The sequence below is a fragment of the Symsagittifera roscoffensis genome, chromosome 5 (genome assembly GCF_963678635.1).
Source record: "Symsagittifera roscoffensis chromosome 5, txSymRosc1.1, whole genome shotgun sequence".
Classification (NCBI taxonomy): Eukaryota; Metazoa; Xenacoelomorpha; order Acoela; family Convolutidae; genus Symsagittifera; species Symsagittifera roscoffensis.
Window position 1 is genome coordinate 32,754,933 of NC_087066.1, and position 20,286 is coordinate 32,775,218.

Below are 20,286 nucleotides of genomic sequence, written 5' to 3' on the forward strand. Positions count from 1 at the left end.
AGCTTTACAACCTAATTCAAAACACACCGCATGAATTCTCACTATGTAGTGAAGAGCACAAGATCATCAGAGCGCTCGAGCTTCTATGACCTCTTCTAAAAACTAAATACGTCATCCGCTTGCTTGCTAAACTCCTAACATCATCGGACACAATTCACAGTATCTTCCAAATGAATGTTTTGCCAACGATGACCCTTAGTAAGTTTAATTAAGTATTTTAATTACTAATTTTAACTTATCTAACCATTCTTTATAAATGTTTCACTTTTCTTTTTAAGAATTCACCACTCAATCATCTAAAACAAGTTGAAAAAATTGTAAAAATTTTTTCTTCTAACTCTAAATTTCATTCTAACAATTGCAGTATTTAATTAAAAGCAGTAAAACTTGCCTTTAAAAAGCAGTGAGTTCATAAGTTTAATTCTCTGAAACAGTAAGTTTCCATTTACACAGCAATAATTTCATAAATTTAGACCCCCAAAACAGTAAAATTAATATTTCAATTTAGTATATTCATAAAAAATTGGAAATAAATTAAAGTGTACTAAACTTTTTACAAGACGCTTTTTTCAAAATTGAATCATTCCCTCGCCCATAAACTACACACTCTTTCCACATTCGCCAAGCTCGCCCACGAAGAATTTTTTAAATAATGAACTTTAAGTTTCAACTTTCACTGATAACATTTCTTCCTTGATTCTACACATTTCAAACTCTGCTTAACCCGGTTGAAAAACTCATATAGTAAACTGAACTAACCAACCTAGCTTACTATCGTCACAAAACCACAAACTAATAGCATGACTAAGAAAGAAAATCCCACGGTACCCAAACCGGATTAAAACCAGATTAAAACTGGAAAAATCATTGTTTTGAAAACCACTTTCAAGTTTACCGCAACCAAATAAAACACAGTAAGTCGAAAGATGAAGCCAAATCAAAAAATTATTTCTGACAAGAGGACAAAATCACAACAAGAAAGAAAAAAAAACAAGTAATAAAATTGAAACAAACGGTTGACCAAATAAAGAGACTGCACCAGGAAACCATAAAAATATAACTCAGTCCTGGCCTAACCAACCAGAGGGACGCAATAAGCATGCTCTATAGCCGGCCTAACCCATCGCGCTACAACCACGCTTTGAGACCCACACTGTATTTTTGCCGAGAGTTGCTCTAGGGTGAACGACTCTTAAAAAATAACCAAACTAAAATAAAACGCTTCCGCGATTACAATTAATAAAAAATCATAACTAAAACTTAATTAGCAAACGGTATTTATATATGTAAGCCATAAATTCAGTATGTAAATATTTCTTAGAGCTCAAGGAACAAGCAGCAAAGAAGATGGCAACCCAACTACATTCCAATTCTGGAATGGCAAATTTATTCGATTTGCTGCCTAAATCACTACCATCAAAGAATTTCAAGTATGGACTCAACATTGCAGCAAAGGAAAACCATTGAATCAGATCAATGGAAATATCGATGATGATTACACGTACCGATCCTAGTCACTTGGCACTTCACACGGAAAAGTCAAACTTCACTCTGCAGTTAGTCTCGTTCCAAATTTAACGAAACCGCTACACCATTGCATCGATGAGAAGTCTCGACACAATCACCCTAGACCATCACGATCAATGACACCCATCATGAAACACGAACAAAACAATCTTCCTCCGTCTAACACAAACAACCACACTTCTCCTCTCTCCAAGAAGTCAATGCTAGCAACTTCAAAAAGAAACTACATCACCCGTCCTTCACTACCTTGAACAATTAAAAACTAAAAACTCTCTAAACCCCGGACGGGTGGAACCATTCTAAACTAGTATTAATAGAACAATTATTTTTTTGATAGATTGTCACTATAAAATATTTATAACTAACCAATCATAATCCATCCCTAACATTGACACTTATTAAGCAGTAAAATTTGCCTTTGAAAAGTAGTGAATTCATAAGTTTAATTCTCTAAAGCAGTAAGTTTCCCTCTACACAGCAATAATTTTATAAATTTAGACCACCAAAACAGTAATATTAATATTTCAATGTAGTATTTTCATAAAAAATTGCAAATAATTTGACGAGTACTATTTTTTACAAGACGCTTTTTTCTATAAAATTGAATCATTCACTCGCTCATAAACTACACACTCTTTCCACAATCGCCAAGACCGCCCACGAAGAATTGTTTGAATAGTGAATTTTAAGTTTCAACTTTCACTGATAACATTTCTAACTTGATTCCACACATTTCAAACTTCCCTCTAACCCGGTTGGACGAAATTATATAATAAACTGAACTAACCAATCTAGCTTACTAACGTCACAAAACCACAAACTAATAGCATGACTAAGAAAGAAAATCTCACGGTACCCAAACCGATTTAAAACCAGATTAAAACTGGAAAAATCATTGTTTTGAAAACCACCTTCAAGTTTACCGCAACCAAATAAAACACAGTAAGTCGAAAGATGAACCCAAATCAAAAAATTATTTTTGAGAAAAGGACACAATCAAAACAAAAACGAAAAAAACAAGTAATAAAAATGAAACAAACGGTTGACCAAATAAAGAGACTCTGCACAAGGAGACCATAAAAATATAACTCACTCCTGGCCTAACCAACCAGAGGGACATCATTAGCATGCTCTATAGCCGGCCTAACCCATCGCGCTACAACCACGCTTTGTGACCCACACTGTATTTTTGCCGAGAATTGCTCTAGTGTGAACGACTCTTAAAAAATAATCAAACTAAAATAAAACGCTTTTGCGATTACAATTAATAAGAAATCATAACTAAAACTTAATTAGCAAACGGTATTTATGTATGTCAGCCATAAATTCAGTATGTAAAGATTTCTTAGAGCCCAAGGAACGAGCAGCAAAGAAGATGGCAACCCAACTACAATCCAATTCTGGAATGGCAAATTTATTCGATTTGCTGCCTAAATCACTACCCTCAAAGAATTTAAAGTATGGACTCAACATCGCAGCAAAGGAAAACCATTGAATCAGATCAATGGCAATATCGATGATGATTACACGTACCGATCCTAGTCACTTGGCACTTCACACGGAAAAGTCAAACTTCACTCTGCACGTAGTCTCGTTCCAAACTTAACGAAACCGGTACACCATTGCATCGATCAGAAGTCTCGACACAATCACCCTAGACCATCACGATCAATGACACCCATCTTGAAACAAGAACAAAACAATCTTCCTCCGTCTAACACAAACAACCACACTTCTCCCTCTCTCCAAGAATTCAATGCTCGCAACTTCAAAAAGAAACTACATCACCCGTCCTCCACTACCTTGAACAATTAAAAACTAAAAACTCTCTAAACCCCGGACGGGTGGAACCAGTTCTAAACTAGTGTTTATAAAACAATTTTTTTATTGATAGATTATCACTATAAAATATTTATAACTAACCAATCATATTCCATCTCTAACATTGACACTTATTTGTAAGTGCTGAAACTACTTGTAGCTTCAGCAACAGAACACTTTGAATAAAACTTTGTATACAGTTGTTCTCCTTCTGGATAAACTCCAAGAACTAACTCGCATAAACCAGTTTACACTAGATCTTTTGAGACTAGGAGATAAAAGAGTCAGATTAAGATCGGTATTAGAAAAACTGACCTAACCATATTTTCCACAAGAAAGGTGGTTGACCGATGTCTTCGCCCAACAAGGTGATATTCCTAATAGGTCAGTTCTAAGTTCATTCAAAGGAAAACCTGGTCGCAAACTGTACGGCAAAAAGTATTTGTAAAGTTCAAATAGTGAGTTCTTAAAACTATACGAATAAGTAGAAAGAAAAACTTATCGAATGAATGTTTTTCAGGATTTAATGGAATAGAGTTTTAAAACAGAAAGTTATCTTAATTTTTTGGATTTGAACACAAGGCTCGCGCAACTGACTTTTCATCAAGATGTGTGTGAAACAAAATATAAACGGATTTAAGTGGCTTTGAATAAACATACTGCACTAAACTTATTGATGTCTAAATACATAATATGTAGTATAAAATAAAGGCCGCCTCATGACCTGCAATGAAAAAAATTGAACTTTTGAAAGCTCCAAGATATTTCATTTTTCAATAATTTGGACGACAAGCAAATTTACTATTTTCTATTTTTTATCTTAGGCTAGGTGCGAGGTCACGCGTACTTTACAAAATGTCAATTGGGAAGTTTTTTAAGGTTTTGGTGGAAAATGCGTCAATTTTAATGAGTAAGTGCTGCATTTTTGTCATTTTTAGATTCATTGTTTGTTTTTGCTGATCGTCCAAGGCTTTAGCCTCAGCTCATAGAGGTATTATTTAGCATCACTTTTTAGCAAAAATTATCAAAATTAACTAAGTGCTTTTATTTGTAACGTCGTTGAATTTTTCGGCCAAACTTATCATTTCGATATTCTCACCCTCTATCTCTTTTCTAGAACTCAGGCATTACACATTTGGAAATCGTCATGAGTTTTTAAAGCGAGTACACTAAATAATGATAAAAAGTAGGAGAACACATTTTTCTCAAAGAAAAATTTAAATTAGTACAAATTGCAAAATCACTAGATCTTGTCACAGAGATATCATAGAAATTTCTCTTCCACTGAAAATGTATGGAAGTGTAACAAAAAAATCCAGAAAAAGAAATTTTTTCGTAAGCAATTTTTTGAATCCGAAGGGTATGAAATATAATTCCTCGATCTGTTTTGAGCGCTATCTAAATGTTTTTCTTGGTCGAACTGATAGTCAAAACTGATGTCTTCAGTCAAGCATATTGAAACATTCAGAAAAGGAAATTCGGAAAGATTTTCGCTCAAGTTCACCTCAAAGTTCTTCCCAAAGTTTTTGTCAATTTGTTTGAATAAATGTTATTTAACTTATACTGCTTGACTGCTCACATTGCTCTGAATTTGGTAATTTAATTTAACTGATGAATAGTTCAGAAAGTATATTTGCAGTTCAAGAATTCTACTAAATGTTAGAAAGTTTATTTTTTGAAAGCTGCGTCATTATTGGATGCAGGTTGAATTTTTCAAGGAGCAGAGCTCGAAAACATGAAAAATTCGGCTTCTGCTTAGAGTTTTTTTTCATCTACACAAAACCGCAGTACTACACAAAGACATAACACACCATTTGCAAATGTAATTAGAATTTTTTTTGTTATCCGGTGTATTACTTGCTCCCAGTTTACCTTTCATTTGACTTTATCACCATACGTCGACTCTTTCAGTTTTTATTTGGTTAAGCCGGCCATTTTTCTCCTTTTCTTGCTTCCATACTTTTTGCAGCCGCAAATTTGCGCTGGTTTTTCAATTAGACGATTACACTGGAGTCGTTTTTTCCAGTGTTATCAATTTATTGGTGTTATCTTTTTTGCTTGTCCTGTTTGTTGCCCCCTTTGTCACATCCATCAAGCCATTCATCGCAAATCGCTGCAGCGGTTTAAAGCGACGAAACGCTCTTTACTGTTAACAACAGTATATGCCTTTACTCTTGGCGAAAAGATGAATATGTCCAATTTGCTCGGTGAGTAGCTAATCTTCTGCGAAATGCTTCAGTAGTAAACATTTTAAGACAGCGGGGATTATTGAACATTTTTGTGAATTATCTCACTTCTGCTCAAATTTATGCTTTTTTTCTGGTTATCACAATATCAAAAACTGATTCAATGTTTTTTTTCGTTAATCATAATCAGCTTCATAATTCTAAGGATTTTAAAAAAAACAGCTGCGGAAACAATTGTTCTTGTAAAAATTAACAGAGCTCCGTATCAGCACTTTCAGAACAGTGACTCACGAGCACAGGAATAGTGGCGATCAGCTGTTCGTGGACTCCCTCGTGCCCAGAGACACACGTGACCGCAACTGGAGAGCTGCCAGGGGTCTGCTGGCAACTCTCTTCATATACTGCCTGCTTATCTGTGCGGCTGCAAGCATCGCATACCAGGCACCTCTTTTAAGACCCCCGTCATTCGAAAAAAAATCCCTATTCAAACACATTTGCTAACGACAATGACCAAACTAAACAAATGTTTTTAAACTGTTATTAAAAAGAACAGACATCTATTTGGTTTTTCCGAAAGTGCTAGCACGAAAAAATATCCAGCCGATTTGACGCAAAAAAATGAAAACAATTTTTCCTTTTGATTTTGGCTGAAACTGGAATTCCTGGGCCGTCTCAAATCATTTGCTTTTTGTAACTCTCATCAAAACAAATCAGTAAGAAAAAAATGAACAAGTTCGAATGTGTTTTATTTGAGTGTTATCTGGTTCTTCATGTTTCTTTCGCGTCAGATGGATAATTTGTGAGCATTTGCGAGCCTTTTGTTAACTTTTGCGACTCTTCTAACCTTTGCAGATCATTTTAAAAAAAAAAATTTGTGATATAATGTATGCTTAAGGATCTTTATGTGTAGGTATTACATCTGTTTTTGTTTCTATTGTTGTTATTTTGATTGCTATTGTTGTTATTTTTTCATTTTGATGATTTGTTGTTTCGTCTATTTTATCTGTTGTTACGGTATGGTTTTCGTTTCGACCACTGAAAGTGAGGAGGAACTTTTCAATTGGGTGTGTTATAGTTGTTCCGACTTTCGATACGAAAGTAACGGAATATTTGTGCTCGGGGTGGTTTTTTTCTTCAGACAAGTTTCGACTTTTTACCTAGCCATTTTTGACGGAATTTTTTATATCATTCAAAAGGTACTGTTGCCCTGAGCTTAAATTTGAAAAGATATTTCACCTGTGATCACTTTTTGTAAAGTTATGGGGGTTTAAAGGTTGCCATTTTGGCCAATTCGGGACAATTAACGCGCGATATATTTCGCGCTATTAACGCGTAAGCGGAGATTTAATCCGTCTTAGAAATCATTCGAAAAAAACTTATTTGCCATAATTGATTTGTTACAAGGAGTGAAATCAATTCCTTTGTAGTTTAGCGCGTGGGGTGATGATTTTCATAGAAAAATTTTCAAATTTTAGAATTTTTTTAAATAACATTCGGATCTACTTAACAATCTCTTTAGTAGGTACAATAGGGAGGGGAGATTGTTAAGTAGATCCTTACATTCAATTTGTTAATGATATTTATGTTATTATAAATCTCCATAAACCTTAAATATGCTCCATATATGCTCCATAAACCTTAAAAGGCAGTCAAAACTTTTCAAGACTTCGCCCTGATACTAGCAGTCTTGTTAATTTTTCTTTTTTGTTTTTCACGCAAAATCAGGTACCACAAATACTCATCTGGATGAATTGATTGATATATCCTAGTAAAGCTGTTTTAATTGCGATTCTAGTATTATTAAAAATTTTTGAAAAATTATTTCGGAAAAACTGAGCAAGGAGCTGTTGTTTCAGATTGATTTAGAGCCAAAATAGTTTTTGTGTCGACTTTCGATACGAAAATAACGGAATATTTGAGCTCGGGGTGGGTTTATTTTTTCTTCAGACAAATTTCGACTTTTTAACTAGCCATTTTTTGTATCATTCAAAAGGTGTTGTTGTCTAGAGCTTAAATTTTAAAAGATATTACACCTGTGATCATTTGTTGTAAAGTTATGGGGGTTTAGAGATTGTCCATTTGGGACAATTAACGCGCGATGTATTTCCCACTATTGACGCGAAAGCGGATATTTAATTCGTCTTAGAAACCGTTCCAAATTGGTTGAAAGAAGCTTACTTGCCATAACTGATTTGTTACAAGGACCGAAACCTATCCTTTGGTACATTATATGGCGTGTGGGGTGATGATTTTCTTTAAAAAATTTCAAATTTCAGAAAAAAAATTTCATTTTATTTTATTACATTTAATTTTTTTAAATGTTATTACTGCTCCATAAACCTTAAAAACCAGTTGGAACATTCAGGGCCTATCCGAGCTATCCGAGCTATTTAAGCCCTAGCTACCTATAAAGCAGGCAGAGCAAAGCACCGCAGGCAGACCAAACCAAGACAGAGCAGAGGTTAACGGAGCAAGGCGAGACAGCGCATTGCAAGGCAGGACGAGGCAAGCAGAGCAAATAAATGCAGGCAAGCAAGGCAGCGGAAGGCAGGCAGTCAAGGCAGCACAAGGCAGGCAGGCAAGGCAGGGCAATGCGAGACGGGGCAGGGCAAAGCGGCAAAGGGCAGCGCAGAGAGGGACAGGGCAGGGCCAAGCGAGGAAGGTCAGGGCAAAAAAAAAATGCAAGACAAGGCGGGTAGGCAGCACAATAAAAAAGGGTAGCGCAAGGCAAGGTGGGCAGGGTAACGCAAGGCAGAGTACTGAAGCACAAGGCAGCTCAGCGCAGGGCATAGTGGGTAGGGCAAAAGCCAGAAAGGGTCAGTCAAAATAAGGCAGCTCAGGAGTGAAGAAACACATTTCGATAGGTTAAATTACCATAGAAAGTAGAGAACTGTAATACAAAAAGTTAGTCGGAGACAATAAAATAGAGGTCATCCAAAGGTGACAGACAACTCCGAAAGTTAAATACCAGTTAGCGCCAGACAGATAAAATAACTGGATTGCATCAAATAGAATGAAACTGAAATAGACTGTGAACTAATTTAATCACTATGACATTCCCCTTCCTGCGAGAGAATGAAAATTAAAGATTTACTCGATGAAATATAATTAAATAAAAATTTAAGGGCGAAAGTTTTCAGTAGAGTTTTGATTTCTTGATGTCAACTAGGTATAACTAAACTGTTGATTTTTTACCGCTCTACAGCCTGCCCTCTCCCTGGACTTCAGAAACAGATTTTAGCTCAAGTGTACTTTTTGCTCCTCCTTTATTTCCCTGCGTCTTCTGCTCTTTGGATGTTATCCCCCATTTTGTTTACCGTCGTACTTTTCCTTCCAGAACGTCTCCAACTAGTGTCGCCTTGTGAACTCGCCGACTCTTGACTGGAGTATGAGACAAACCGTTGCTTTCTCACCCGCTTTTTATATCCCGGCCTGTGGAACAGCCGGCCTATTGTGGCTTCCTTCTCCAATTCGACGCCCGCCTGTCATAAATTTTTTTCCTGCGCTTCAATAACAGATTGTGCCTCCCTACTACGTTCACCTTTGCTGTTGTTGTTGTCGCTGCTCGGCCGAACATTCGTTTTTCCGCCAGTGCCAAATTGTCGTCCTGATCTGAGTCCGAGTAGTCGTCGCTCTCCGTAATTCTACTTCGTTTGGCTTTGGTGCTTGCGGTGTTTTTAGTGCCTGTGGTCCCTTTGGAACCGGATGGCTTGCTCGCCAGTAATTTCCGTCTCAGTTCTTGCGGTGTTAGCGGGGCTCGAATTGCTCCAGGCGCTCTTTTCTGTGGGATTGTGATCCGTTTTAACGCCACTCCGGATTTTTTAAGCACAGCACCAATACTCATTTTAATAGTATGCTCACTTTAATCTACGATTTTGGATGTTAATGGTTTATACCTATTTAGGTTTTTGTCCCCCTCCACTGCATCACGACAATTGGTGGCGTTGAAACCGATGGTGCCTTCGCGTTCCGGCCGATTCCTGGTTCCACATCCTGATCAACAATTTGCTCGTCCGATACTTGCAGTGGGTGGCGTCTGTTTTTGACATTGTACACGGTATCAGATCGGACTTCCCAGTTTGTCTCCGCTGGATGCGGCATCAATTGTGCGTCTGGGTTTTGTCATCTAAACAGGCAGATTTTGAGGTAAAAACGTTTTCCACAAGTTAGGTTCCTTAACGAAGGTTTTTTAGTCAAATTCCTGAGAACCGTATTGGCTTCCCTCCCTTGATGAGCTAAAAAGGTGTTAAATTTAGCGTGGCATTTTTAGCAAATCTTAAAACACCGTGGGTTATTTCATGCATCCACTCCAAGGGTTCCAGTTACTCTTCTCGCGCATTTTTGAGAACCGAAGTTTTTAGGCAGCCAATGGTACGCTCGACGCACCCTGTTGCTCTATGGTCATTAACCGGCGAGATAATTATTTCATTTCCTTCTTGGTGACAGAAAGTTCGTACGTCCTTGGACATGAAAATCGTTCCTTGGTCCACTCGGGTTTGCCGCGGAACATCATGCGCATTGATATATGATCAAAAAATTTTAAGAATTGTATCCGACCGATTTGAGTTACATACCATGATCGATGGCCATCAAGAAAAATGGTCCACCACCACCAGAACGTACTTTTTAGATTCTTTTAAGTAGATGATTGGCCCCCAAAAGTCTAATTGTACAGATTCATTTGGGTTTTTGGGTTCAAGTATTTTTCCTACATCCCCTTTTGGACACATGTTTTTCAAAATCTTACCGGCTAGTGTGTATTCTCGGCAATTTTCTGCGATTGACATTGGGCTGCGGTAAATGTACGGGTACCAGATGTCTTTTGCTGCGTCGTACATGGTAGATTTTCTGTGATGGTAATAGTGCAATCGGTTGCTCGCCGCCGTTTGTGAAGAGTTTGGGACTACGAGTTTATCGTCCATCCACAGGCATCCGTCTTTCATATGAAAGTCCTGCGTGTATTGAGCGTAATCTTTGCTCATCGCTGTAATCTTAGTCTGTAATTCCGGGTCCTTGCAGTTAATTTTTTCGATGATGGCTTGTAATTAGGTTTCTGATGGATACGAGGAATTATAGACATTAAACAATTTTCAGTATTTACCGGCAGATAACTTTCACCTGGATAAACCGATGGAATTGATAAAATGGAACTACTCTTAGTGTTCCGGAATTCTGTTGTAACTACTTGTATGTTCTGATCGATTTCTTCAATTTCGTTGCCGCTGCTAATTCTGGGATGTCGTTCAAGTAGTGTTCTGAGCTTTCGTTCCATGTTTAAGTTAGATTGAGAAAAGCTTAAATTTGTTTATTTCAAAAGCTGCTCCATTGATTTTGCATTTAACTTAGATAATCGGCCGGATATGCAATTCGTCGCTCTGTGATTGGTCTAATTTCCGTCGCATATTATTCCGCCCTCTAGCGACTGTTGTCTATTCAATATATTACAAACGCGCTGTTTATTTGCCTTTGTTGAATTAGGAGACTCAAATTTACCTTTGTAGGAACTTAGCTTTTGCTTTTTAAAACCGAGAGCGCCACGAGTTAGATTAATTTTCGCCACCATAAACATACTATCATATGTACTGTCCGGTTTAGCGTCCGCACTTCGATGTCTTAATAATTAATCTGCGAGACCAAGTTTAGCTCCAGGTTTATGTTCCTCTTGAAAATCAAAAGGTATAAGGCGATCTAGCCACCGGGTTAATCTGCTAAACGTGGTCTTATTCTTTTTCTTATTCCCATTCAGCAACGAGAGTAATGCCTTTTGATCTGTAACTATTAAGAATTTCCTCCCCAGCACGTAATTTCGAAAGTATTCAGCTCCCACACAACCGCAAACATTTCCAATTCATTCGTCGAATACTTCCATTCAGCATCTTTTAAGTATCGAGATGCGAAAAATATCGGCGTCCATCCGTCGGAATCTAGTTGTTCAAGAACCGCGCCGAGCACGTTATGACTTGCGTCACAGACGATCCTTCTGTCACGATGTATATTAAAATGCCGTAGTTTCTCTATATTCGCAACTTGCCTTTTTAAATTATCGAACGATATTTTTCACTCATTTGTCCAGATATATTCGTTTTCCGACTTAGTAAAGGGCGTTACGGAGCCGACGATTCCGCGAGTGCTGGGAAACACTTTTGTAGGCTATGGATCGAACCAATAAACGACTTAAGTTGCGAGACTGTTCTAGGGGGATAGCGATTCAATCGGTTCTGTTTTTTGGATGAGCGGTGTAACGCCGGTGGAAGTGATCTTATGTCCCAACCATTCAAACTTTTTCTGTGTAAAATTGAACTTATTAAGTTAAAGCGACATATTTTCTTCATCTAGTTTTCTTTTCGACCGCTGATATATGTTCAATTTCACTGCCTTTGGTGACAACCAGGATGTCATCTATGAACGCGTGTGCCTGTCGAAACTCGGATAAGATTGCATCCATCACTCTTTAGAATTCCGCAGGCATGGTTGTTAGGCCGTAAAACCCTGTTCTAAAGCGATACGTTCCTGTTGATTTCCCCCCACCAACGAAAAGTTGCCTTGAACACTCGTTTCCGGATTAAGTGGCAGCTGACCGTAAGCGTATGTGAGATCCAATGTAGAAAAATATGAGTCCCTCGTTTTTCGTTTTCTTATAGTTTGTCCTACCGTATCCATGAAGTCCTCGATGTTCGACATTTGATATTTATTCTCGTGGAACTGATTCTTTAACTCCTTTAATTCTAATGCTAATTTTACTGACCTATTCTTTTCACCGCAATTACAATTGGAGAATTCCAAAAAATTCCAGATTGGCTATGAGTACCGTGATCACCATACAGGAAACGCTAAATCATCGCAGTCATAAATCAGTTACCATCCTGACTTTTTGATTGTTATCTACATAAAATGGAATTGAGTTTAAACATTTTCTTTTTTTGTCCAGCCATCTATTCAAGTCGTCTCCAAATTCCAAAAAATTGTGCCAATTAGGGGCGTTTGTTGAAACGGGAAACATCAGCAAAATCTTGTCGGTCTATAAAAACCCAAAACCCTAGCGATACAGAGTTTGTTTTAATATTGTTATCACAATTGGAGATTTTACAACCACATATTGTAGTCGGAGACTTCAACACGAATCAAACCTGCAGTACTTTCTCCATTGTTTCAAACAGCTTGAAAAAAGCAGTGACAGGCTGCACCAACTCATCTACTAGGAAACAGTAAAAATTATCGCTTTGGTCGAAGTGACATAACTCTAAGTTTTGCTCATTTTGTGCTTTACTAAGCAGATTACGACTGCTTCATGAAAGAAGTTTTATTCTAAAGTTTTCATTTTTTCAAAAAAAGATTTTTCCAATCGTGAAATTTTCCCTAAAATCATATGAATTATTTGATTTTTTAAAACTTGTTTCTTGTCTTTTGTTATCTACAACAGGAAAAACACAAGTACAAAATTCATTTCATAAAAATTGGTCAAAAAATTTTGTAAGAGTATCGTTTAGTTTCGTAATTCGTAATTCAATTATTCAAAACTGTTCTCATTTCGGGCCAAAGTTATTGGCCAGTATTTTAACGTTCTCCCCACCACGCTCAAAACAAATGAAGTAAAATTGATTGAGAATGTATTTCCTCTGAAAAAAATGTGGTCAAAGCATTCAATTCTACTTCTACAGCAATCCGATATCCTTTTTTCTAGTTTAGAATTTCTTTCAAAAAACTTATGTCGTAAACTTGAACTTGGACGGCGGTGATCTTTATTGATTTGTTGGCTTTGGAGGGAAAATAGTATTTTATTGTCACGACAATTGCTAATTTAATACTTTTTTGTTGAGCTGTTTATTTTTGGAGAATTTTTTTAATAGAAAATATCCCGCATCTAAGCAAGTTTTATACAATGAATTTTTATAGATTTTTGTGGTCTTAACTTTGTTTTTCAAAAAATCGATTCCCATGTCGAATAAAAAACGAAAATAAAAGCTTGCATTTCATTGTTTTTATCAAATTGAAATCAATTATAATCAGTTTAAAGTCAATTAAAATGGATTTCGTTCTTTCTTTCTACTTTCTTTAGGTTTCGCGTCGTGTAAAGTTTTGCAACAGTTTCTGCATTTATCACAAGAGTAATGCAGAAGTTTTGAAAAACGAACCGACTTTACGGCCTACTCGATTTCTAAACGTACACCAACCCTTACGCGAAATGGAAAATGATCCCCCCATTGGAGTTCCATGATTAAAAATCGATTATAATTGAGTTTCCTTGTCAGTGTCCATAAAAAAGAAAACAAATCGATTATAATCAATTAAAAATATATTATAATATTACTGTTTTTCGAGGCAACAAAACCCTTTTTTCATCCATTATAATCGATTTATTTTCACTTTTGTGGACACTGACAATGAAACTAAATTACAATCGATTTTTTTCCACCTGAGTGAAATGCGAATTTCAACACACATAGAGTCTTTTCTACGTTTTAAATTAAAGTTGGTTACGTTGGTTACTTGTTGTTCAATTGAATTTTTTTGAACTTTGATATTTTTGTTACTTTTTTGTATTACTCAACATTACCCCCCGCCCTAGCGTTTGCCCATTTATAACAAATCCCCCCCCAACGTAACGTGTTTAGTTGGGGGTTGTTCAGGTGGGGTGGGGGGGGTTTCAGTGGGGAGAGGAGAGCAAAGGGGGCAAACGTTAGGGTGATTGAAGGGGAGCAAAGGGGCAAAAGTTGGGGGGGGGAAGCTCAACGGAATCTTTTTGCAATTTGAGTTTACGTTTTGAAATGGATTAGGCCAGGCCGTACACTCGCTTTGCAAAGTTTCCGCATCACTCACTTGATAAATGCTGAAATTCTTGCAAAATTTTGCACGAAGCGCGAAACAAAAATAAAGTGGAAACAAAAATCCATTTTAAAGTGATTTCCTACTTTTTATAAAATCCATTATAATGGATTGAAAATGAATTATAATGCATATCCATTTTTAGTCCAATTTTGTTGTCTGAACGTAACATTGGAATGGATTATATTTACAACACTATGGACCACGAAAATCCATTATAATCGATTTGTTTTCACTTTTCTTAAATGCGGGTGCCAACCCTTCCCATCGGGCAACGTTACGGGGGTACCTTTTAAAACTGATTTCCCGAGCTCTTGAAAAACACAGTAATCGACATATTCTAACAAAATCGCGTTAAGCGGCGCACGCGTTTTTGGCCCGTTCTTCTCAACAGCGCCATGAATCTCTTAAAACAACAAATCAAAATACCATTTTTGAGCAGTCTTATAAAAACATGATTATAAAAAAATTGGTTCTTCTGTATGATTTTTTTTGCTGTGGCTGAATGAGAAACATCTTTTTCTGAGCATTGTTGGCAAGTTATTGGAAAACCATTAGCGGTTTGTTTGATTTTTCTGATTTTCTTCCATTTATTTGAGTTTATTTTTCATTTATTTTTAGTCGACTGGTTTCATTTGGTTTGTTGGAATTAATGATTGTCGTCTAAAATGTTTGTGCTGAAGCCCTGGCATGTCATTCTCTTGATTTTGTTATAATGACTGAAAATTTGGGCAATTGGTGATGCATTTCTTGTGAATTCTCTGCTATAATTCTTCTTGAAATCTTCCTATTTGTCAGGATAATTTGATTATTTGGTTTTTGAACAATATTGTTATTTTTTTTCGTGTTTTTTCGTTGTTTTGATAAATGTTGTCCCTTTTTTTCGTTCATTGCTTCAAAATCTGAGCATATTTTGCAATTATTTTTTCTGTATTGCTTACATCCTTTAAATTTTTTTCTGAAATTGACCGCATAATTGATTTCTCTATTTATTGATCCGACTATTTTTGAATATTTGTGCTAGGAGTCGTTCTCTTCTCCAGACAAAATTCGACTTTTTAACAAGCAATGTTTGACACATTTTCCTAGTTCATTCAAAAAGTATTGTTGACTTGAGCTCAAATTTAAAAAAAAATTAGCCAAAAATAAAAAAGTTATTGGGGCTTAAAGATTGTCAAATAGGGCAATTTTGGACAATTAACGTGCGAAATATTTCGTGATATTAACGCGAGAGCGGAGATTTATTTCATCTTAGAAATCATTCCGAATTGGATTGAGGTATGCTTTTCTGCCTATAAAACACTTTTTCATGCAAAATATATCATTTTGTACTTTATATAGCGTGTGGGGGTTGGTTTTTGAAAAAAAAACTTCATTTAATTTGAAAACTTCATCAAACATTTTAATTTAAACTACTCTACAGAAATTAAAGTGCATTCGTTACTATCAACAGTCTTAGTTTGTTTTTGTCACTTTGACTCAAAGTGAAATTGTTGTGCATATGTTTAGATTATAGTTTTGAGCTCGTCGTGGTTTTTGTTCTCCAGAAATATTTCGAATTTTTAACTAGAATTTTTTCGAAGAATTTTTTATATCTTACGAAAGATATTGTTGTGTTGAGCTCATTTTTATAAAATATTTTACCTGTGATTTTTTTTTAATGTTACGAGGGTTTGAAAATTAATAAACTGCCCAAACGCATGTATATAACGCATGTAAGCTGCAATTTAATTCGTTCCAAATTGAATTGAGGCTAGCAATTTAAACCCTGATAAAGTAATGCGAGACGCTGAACACACCTCTTGTATTTTACTCAGCGCGTGGTTGGATAAAATGTAGAAAAAAGTTTATGGGGCTTGAAAAAAAAAACGTTTAAAAACACGCTAATGTGAACTAATAAGGGGAATATTTGGCATAGTTTGTCAGATCAAAGACTTGTCTCGATCCAATTTAGAATTTATTAGTCATCCGTTTTTCGTTTTATAAGAACGCAATACATCGCGCGTTAATTGTCCCACATCGGCCTAACTAGCATTTTTCCCCCATAGTTCAACAAAAATCACAGATGAAATATCGTTTTGAAATTGAGCTTAAGACAACAATACTTTTCAGATTGTATAAAACAAATTAAGAATTCAAAATTTGTTTGGTGAAAAATCAACCCTGATCACAAATATTCTGCCACTTTCTTGGAAAAACGGAACAATAATTCGCATATAGCAAAGTGTTTAATACACCAAATGGCTTGCCTCAGTTCAATTTTTAAGTCGGATTTAAACTACGCAAATGCGTTAGTAGCACGAAATATATCGCCCGGTAATTGTCGCAACTTGGCCAAATTGGTAATCCATGAACGCCTTGAACTTAACAAAAATAAACCCGTCTGAAACATTTTTATAAAAAAAATTGAGCTCACGAGAACAATATCTTTCAGAAGCTTAAAAATATGTCAAAATTGGCTAATTAAGAAGTCAAAAATTGACTGAATAAAAACCACACCAAGCATAATTATTCTGCACTTTCTTCAAAAGTCGGAGCAATAAGTTTTGGTTAGCATATTGTACAGACACTGGGTTTTTGAACATATGGGAATTCAAAATTGCTGAAATTTTCTGCAAACCTTTTTGTTGATTGATCAGAGTCTTCTAATATTTCAAGAGCTGGAATATGATTGATAAAAATGGTTCTCCAATTTTTTGGCTTAACTTACTTATATAGAGACACAAATTTTCAAATTATAGGTTTTGTTTTCTTCTAATAAAATTTAATTTTTCAATGTATATTGGAAATTGTTCGAGTTCTGTGTGTCAACATGTCAGCCATATACTGTTTTAATGACGCTTCCTTCTCGCAAAAACAACGGTAAATGCGAGGTCTGTTGAGATTATCTTTATTTCAATCAGTCGATGAAGCGGTCTGTCAGATAAGACTGATTAGAGAATTATATTTATTCTGGGTTTATTTGTGGCCAACAATTAGTTAACCTTAATTACTTGTTTTTCGTATCCAATTTTAATTATAACAAAAATGCAGTCCGAACAAAGTATAGTCCAATCAGGTTGCAAATAGTAATTATGGAATGTAAAGTGGGGCGGGGTTTAAAAAGAGCTGCTGCTGCTTTTCGAGGTGTTTGGATTAAGCTTCGATGGCAAACATAGTTTCCTGCTCGTCGTCTCCGAGATAGTGCAGAAGAAGAGCAAGACGTGGAAATTCTAAAAGAAATCTGGTCCACTAGATTTGATTCTACACGAGGGTTTTTATGACGAAATTACAAGCAATGGGCAGTTATTTCACCAATGGTGGATCGAATCGCTAGGAGCACGTCGCACCCTAGATTTACACATTTTCACAGCCAAAAACAAGTCATCCCCAAGGTTCTTTTACATCACCATCTTCAGGGCTGAACAGCACTAAAATTGGTTTTATGACAACTTTCGTTTTAAAATACCTTTATTGATTAAGAAGAGAGCAAAAAGTACAATTTCATTGAAAAAATTCAGTCTGCGATGATAATTTAAAATTAATGAATGTTTACTATTTTAAAAATATCGTGAAACGAATAGTTTGATAAGATGTCAAAGATCGACAAAGATGAAAAAAATAGCTTCAATTTGTTTCTAAATTTGTTTCAATTGAAATGTTGAAAAATGCTCGTAAGCTTTTGTCAAACATGGCGACGCGAAAATTCGTCGGAAGTGTCAACCAGACAACTGCTACAATTTGCACCAAGCGACAAAAAACAGCTAAGAATTGCGCAGCTTAGCCTGTGATGGGCGCGCTATTGACTAAAACATTATTGGTTAACATACTGGGCAAGATTTTTTTGCTAATTTTTGTCGAATGGTGCAAACTGTTGCGTTTTTCAATCTTGCCAGTTGTGAGTTTCAACCAGTTCTCGCTGTCAACGAACTGCCACCTAGCCATTTTTTACAAAAAAAATAAAAGAGCGATTACCAACCACTGTTTTTTTATTAGGACTTTCAAAGAAAGAGCGGATTATTTATAATTAGGGTGTATTTTTATATAGTCAATTTTCGATAGAGTTTTCAACCAGGCATTTTTGGCATTTTCTTACCACCTGAAATATATTGTTGCCTTGAGCTGAAAATTAAGTGATTTGAGTGCTTTTTTTTGTGACGTTACGGGTGTTTGAATTTTGCCGATTTGACCTATTTGAAATTTGCATTCGCCATATTTTGCATTCTTATAACCTGCATAAGCTACGAAATAGTGCGTTTCAAATTGATTTGAGGCCGGCAGTTTAATCCAATTAAAACAATACATTTAAAAACCACATACTTATAATAGCGTGTGGGGGTGGAAAAATGAGGAATAAATTGAAAAAATAAAGCTTTTTTTCGAATCTTTTGTCAATCATTCAGACTAACTCAGAATATACGAGCAGTATTGTTAGTATAGAGAAAAAAAAACAGATATCATAGATCATTAAGCTCGTGTTTATGTGAGAATGTTTAAAAAATCAACTTTTTGCTGTCTTCAGTCATTATCATTATCTCAGATTAATTGAAAAATGTTCTATTGGTATTTCTCTCAGTGCTTGTGACTATCTAATGGTTGAACACATCTTTCAATTAAAAATAACGGCAGTTCAATATGGTTTTTATCTACATTCATTTTCAAATTGAACGTCAAGGAGTCATTTGTTGCTCCGGCTTTCGAAGAAATTAAAGGACTTTTTGTGCTCGGGATGGGCTTGTTCACCAAATAATTTTGACGTTTAACTAATGCTTTTGGTAGGTCTTTTCATACCACTCACAAAGTAGTAATGCACAATCTAAATTTAACTCAAGCTTTTGTAATTTTGTTTCTTCAAATTAGAATGCTCGTTTTTTCAATGTTTTTTTTGTTCCGACCATTTTTGAAGAAAATCACGGAAAAATTGTGCTATTTGTTTTTTTTTCATAGACATTATTTGACTTAATGATTAGCAATATTTGACGAAATGTTTTTGTATCACTTCAAATCTATTGTTGTCCTGAGCTCAAACCCAAATAAATATTTCGTGTCTGATTATTATTTTTTTAAAAACATGGCGGTTTAAGGATTGCAATAATGGCAAAATTGCGAAAATTAACGCGCGATATTTTGCGTGATAACAACGCGTTTGCGGCGTTCCAATCCGGCCTAAAAATTGTTTCCATTTTAATTGAAGCATGCCGTTTGGCGTGTTTATCACTTTGCTATATGCGGGTATTGTTCCGAAGGAATTGAAGGAATAATTGGGCTCAGGTTGTAAATTCACTTGCAGAAAAAACCATAGCTTTCCCTAACAACAAAACAGGCAAGATAGTTTTCTATGGGCAAATTGTTGGAAAAACGATTCAAAAAAATAAAGCAATTTGGATCTCAAAAAAGTTCAACACTTGATGCAATAACAGTAACCTTCCAATTGTTTTAGATATCAAGGATGGACAAGAGCTAGGGCATTTTACTTTGTTTGAATTATCAAAAAACTGTTCGATTGAGTGAATCACGCCATCACACTACAATTTGTTCCAAATACGGCGATGATTTCCGGGACCGCTGGCTATGCATTAAGATGGGGAAAAGGTTTCCCAAAATAAGAAGATGGCTAAAGGTTTCCCAATGTATTTAGATGCGTTAAACCAAGTTTCAAATGGTAAGTTTCAAAAAATTTGGCGTCAAATTTTCCCGTGTGTTAAGATAAGGTATAGTATTGATCATTTATTAAAATTGGCATGACAATAGAGTTTTCAAATATTAAGACATGGTACAGAACTTGTAAGGTTTTCAGATGCAATGTTTTAGTTTTGCTTTGATTTTTCCAAAGAAGTTGTAAGAAACTGTAAGTTAATTCCTGCGTTCAGTTTTACAAAGTTTCTCGCTATTGAGCTCACTTCGCATGAAATTTTAGCCATAGACTGGGAATTTAGAGGGATATAGTATC

The 20,286-nt window shown here is 35.8% G+C and overlaps 1 long non-coding RNA gene across 1 annotated transcript; it reads left to right on the plus strand.

Annotated features, from left to right (window-relative positions):
- The first annotated feature begins 5,227 nt into the window (after positions 1–5,227).
- Positions 5,228–17,857, plus strand: LOC134846535 (uncharacterized). Its single transcript, XR_010162814.1, has 3 exons — positions 5,228–5,555; positions 5,791–5,975; positions 17,484–17,857. It is a non-coding gene; the product is annotated as an uncharacterized LOC134846535 (long non-coding RNA).
- The last annotated feature ends 2,429 nt before the right edge of the window (positions 17,858–20,286 follow it).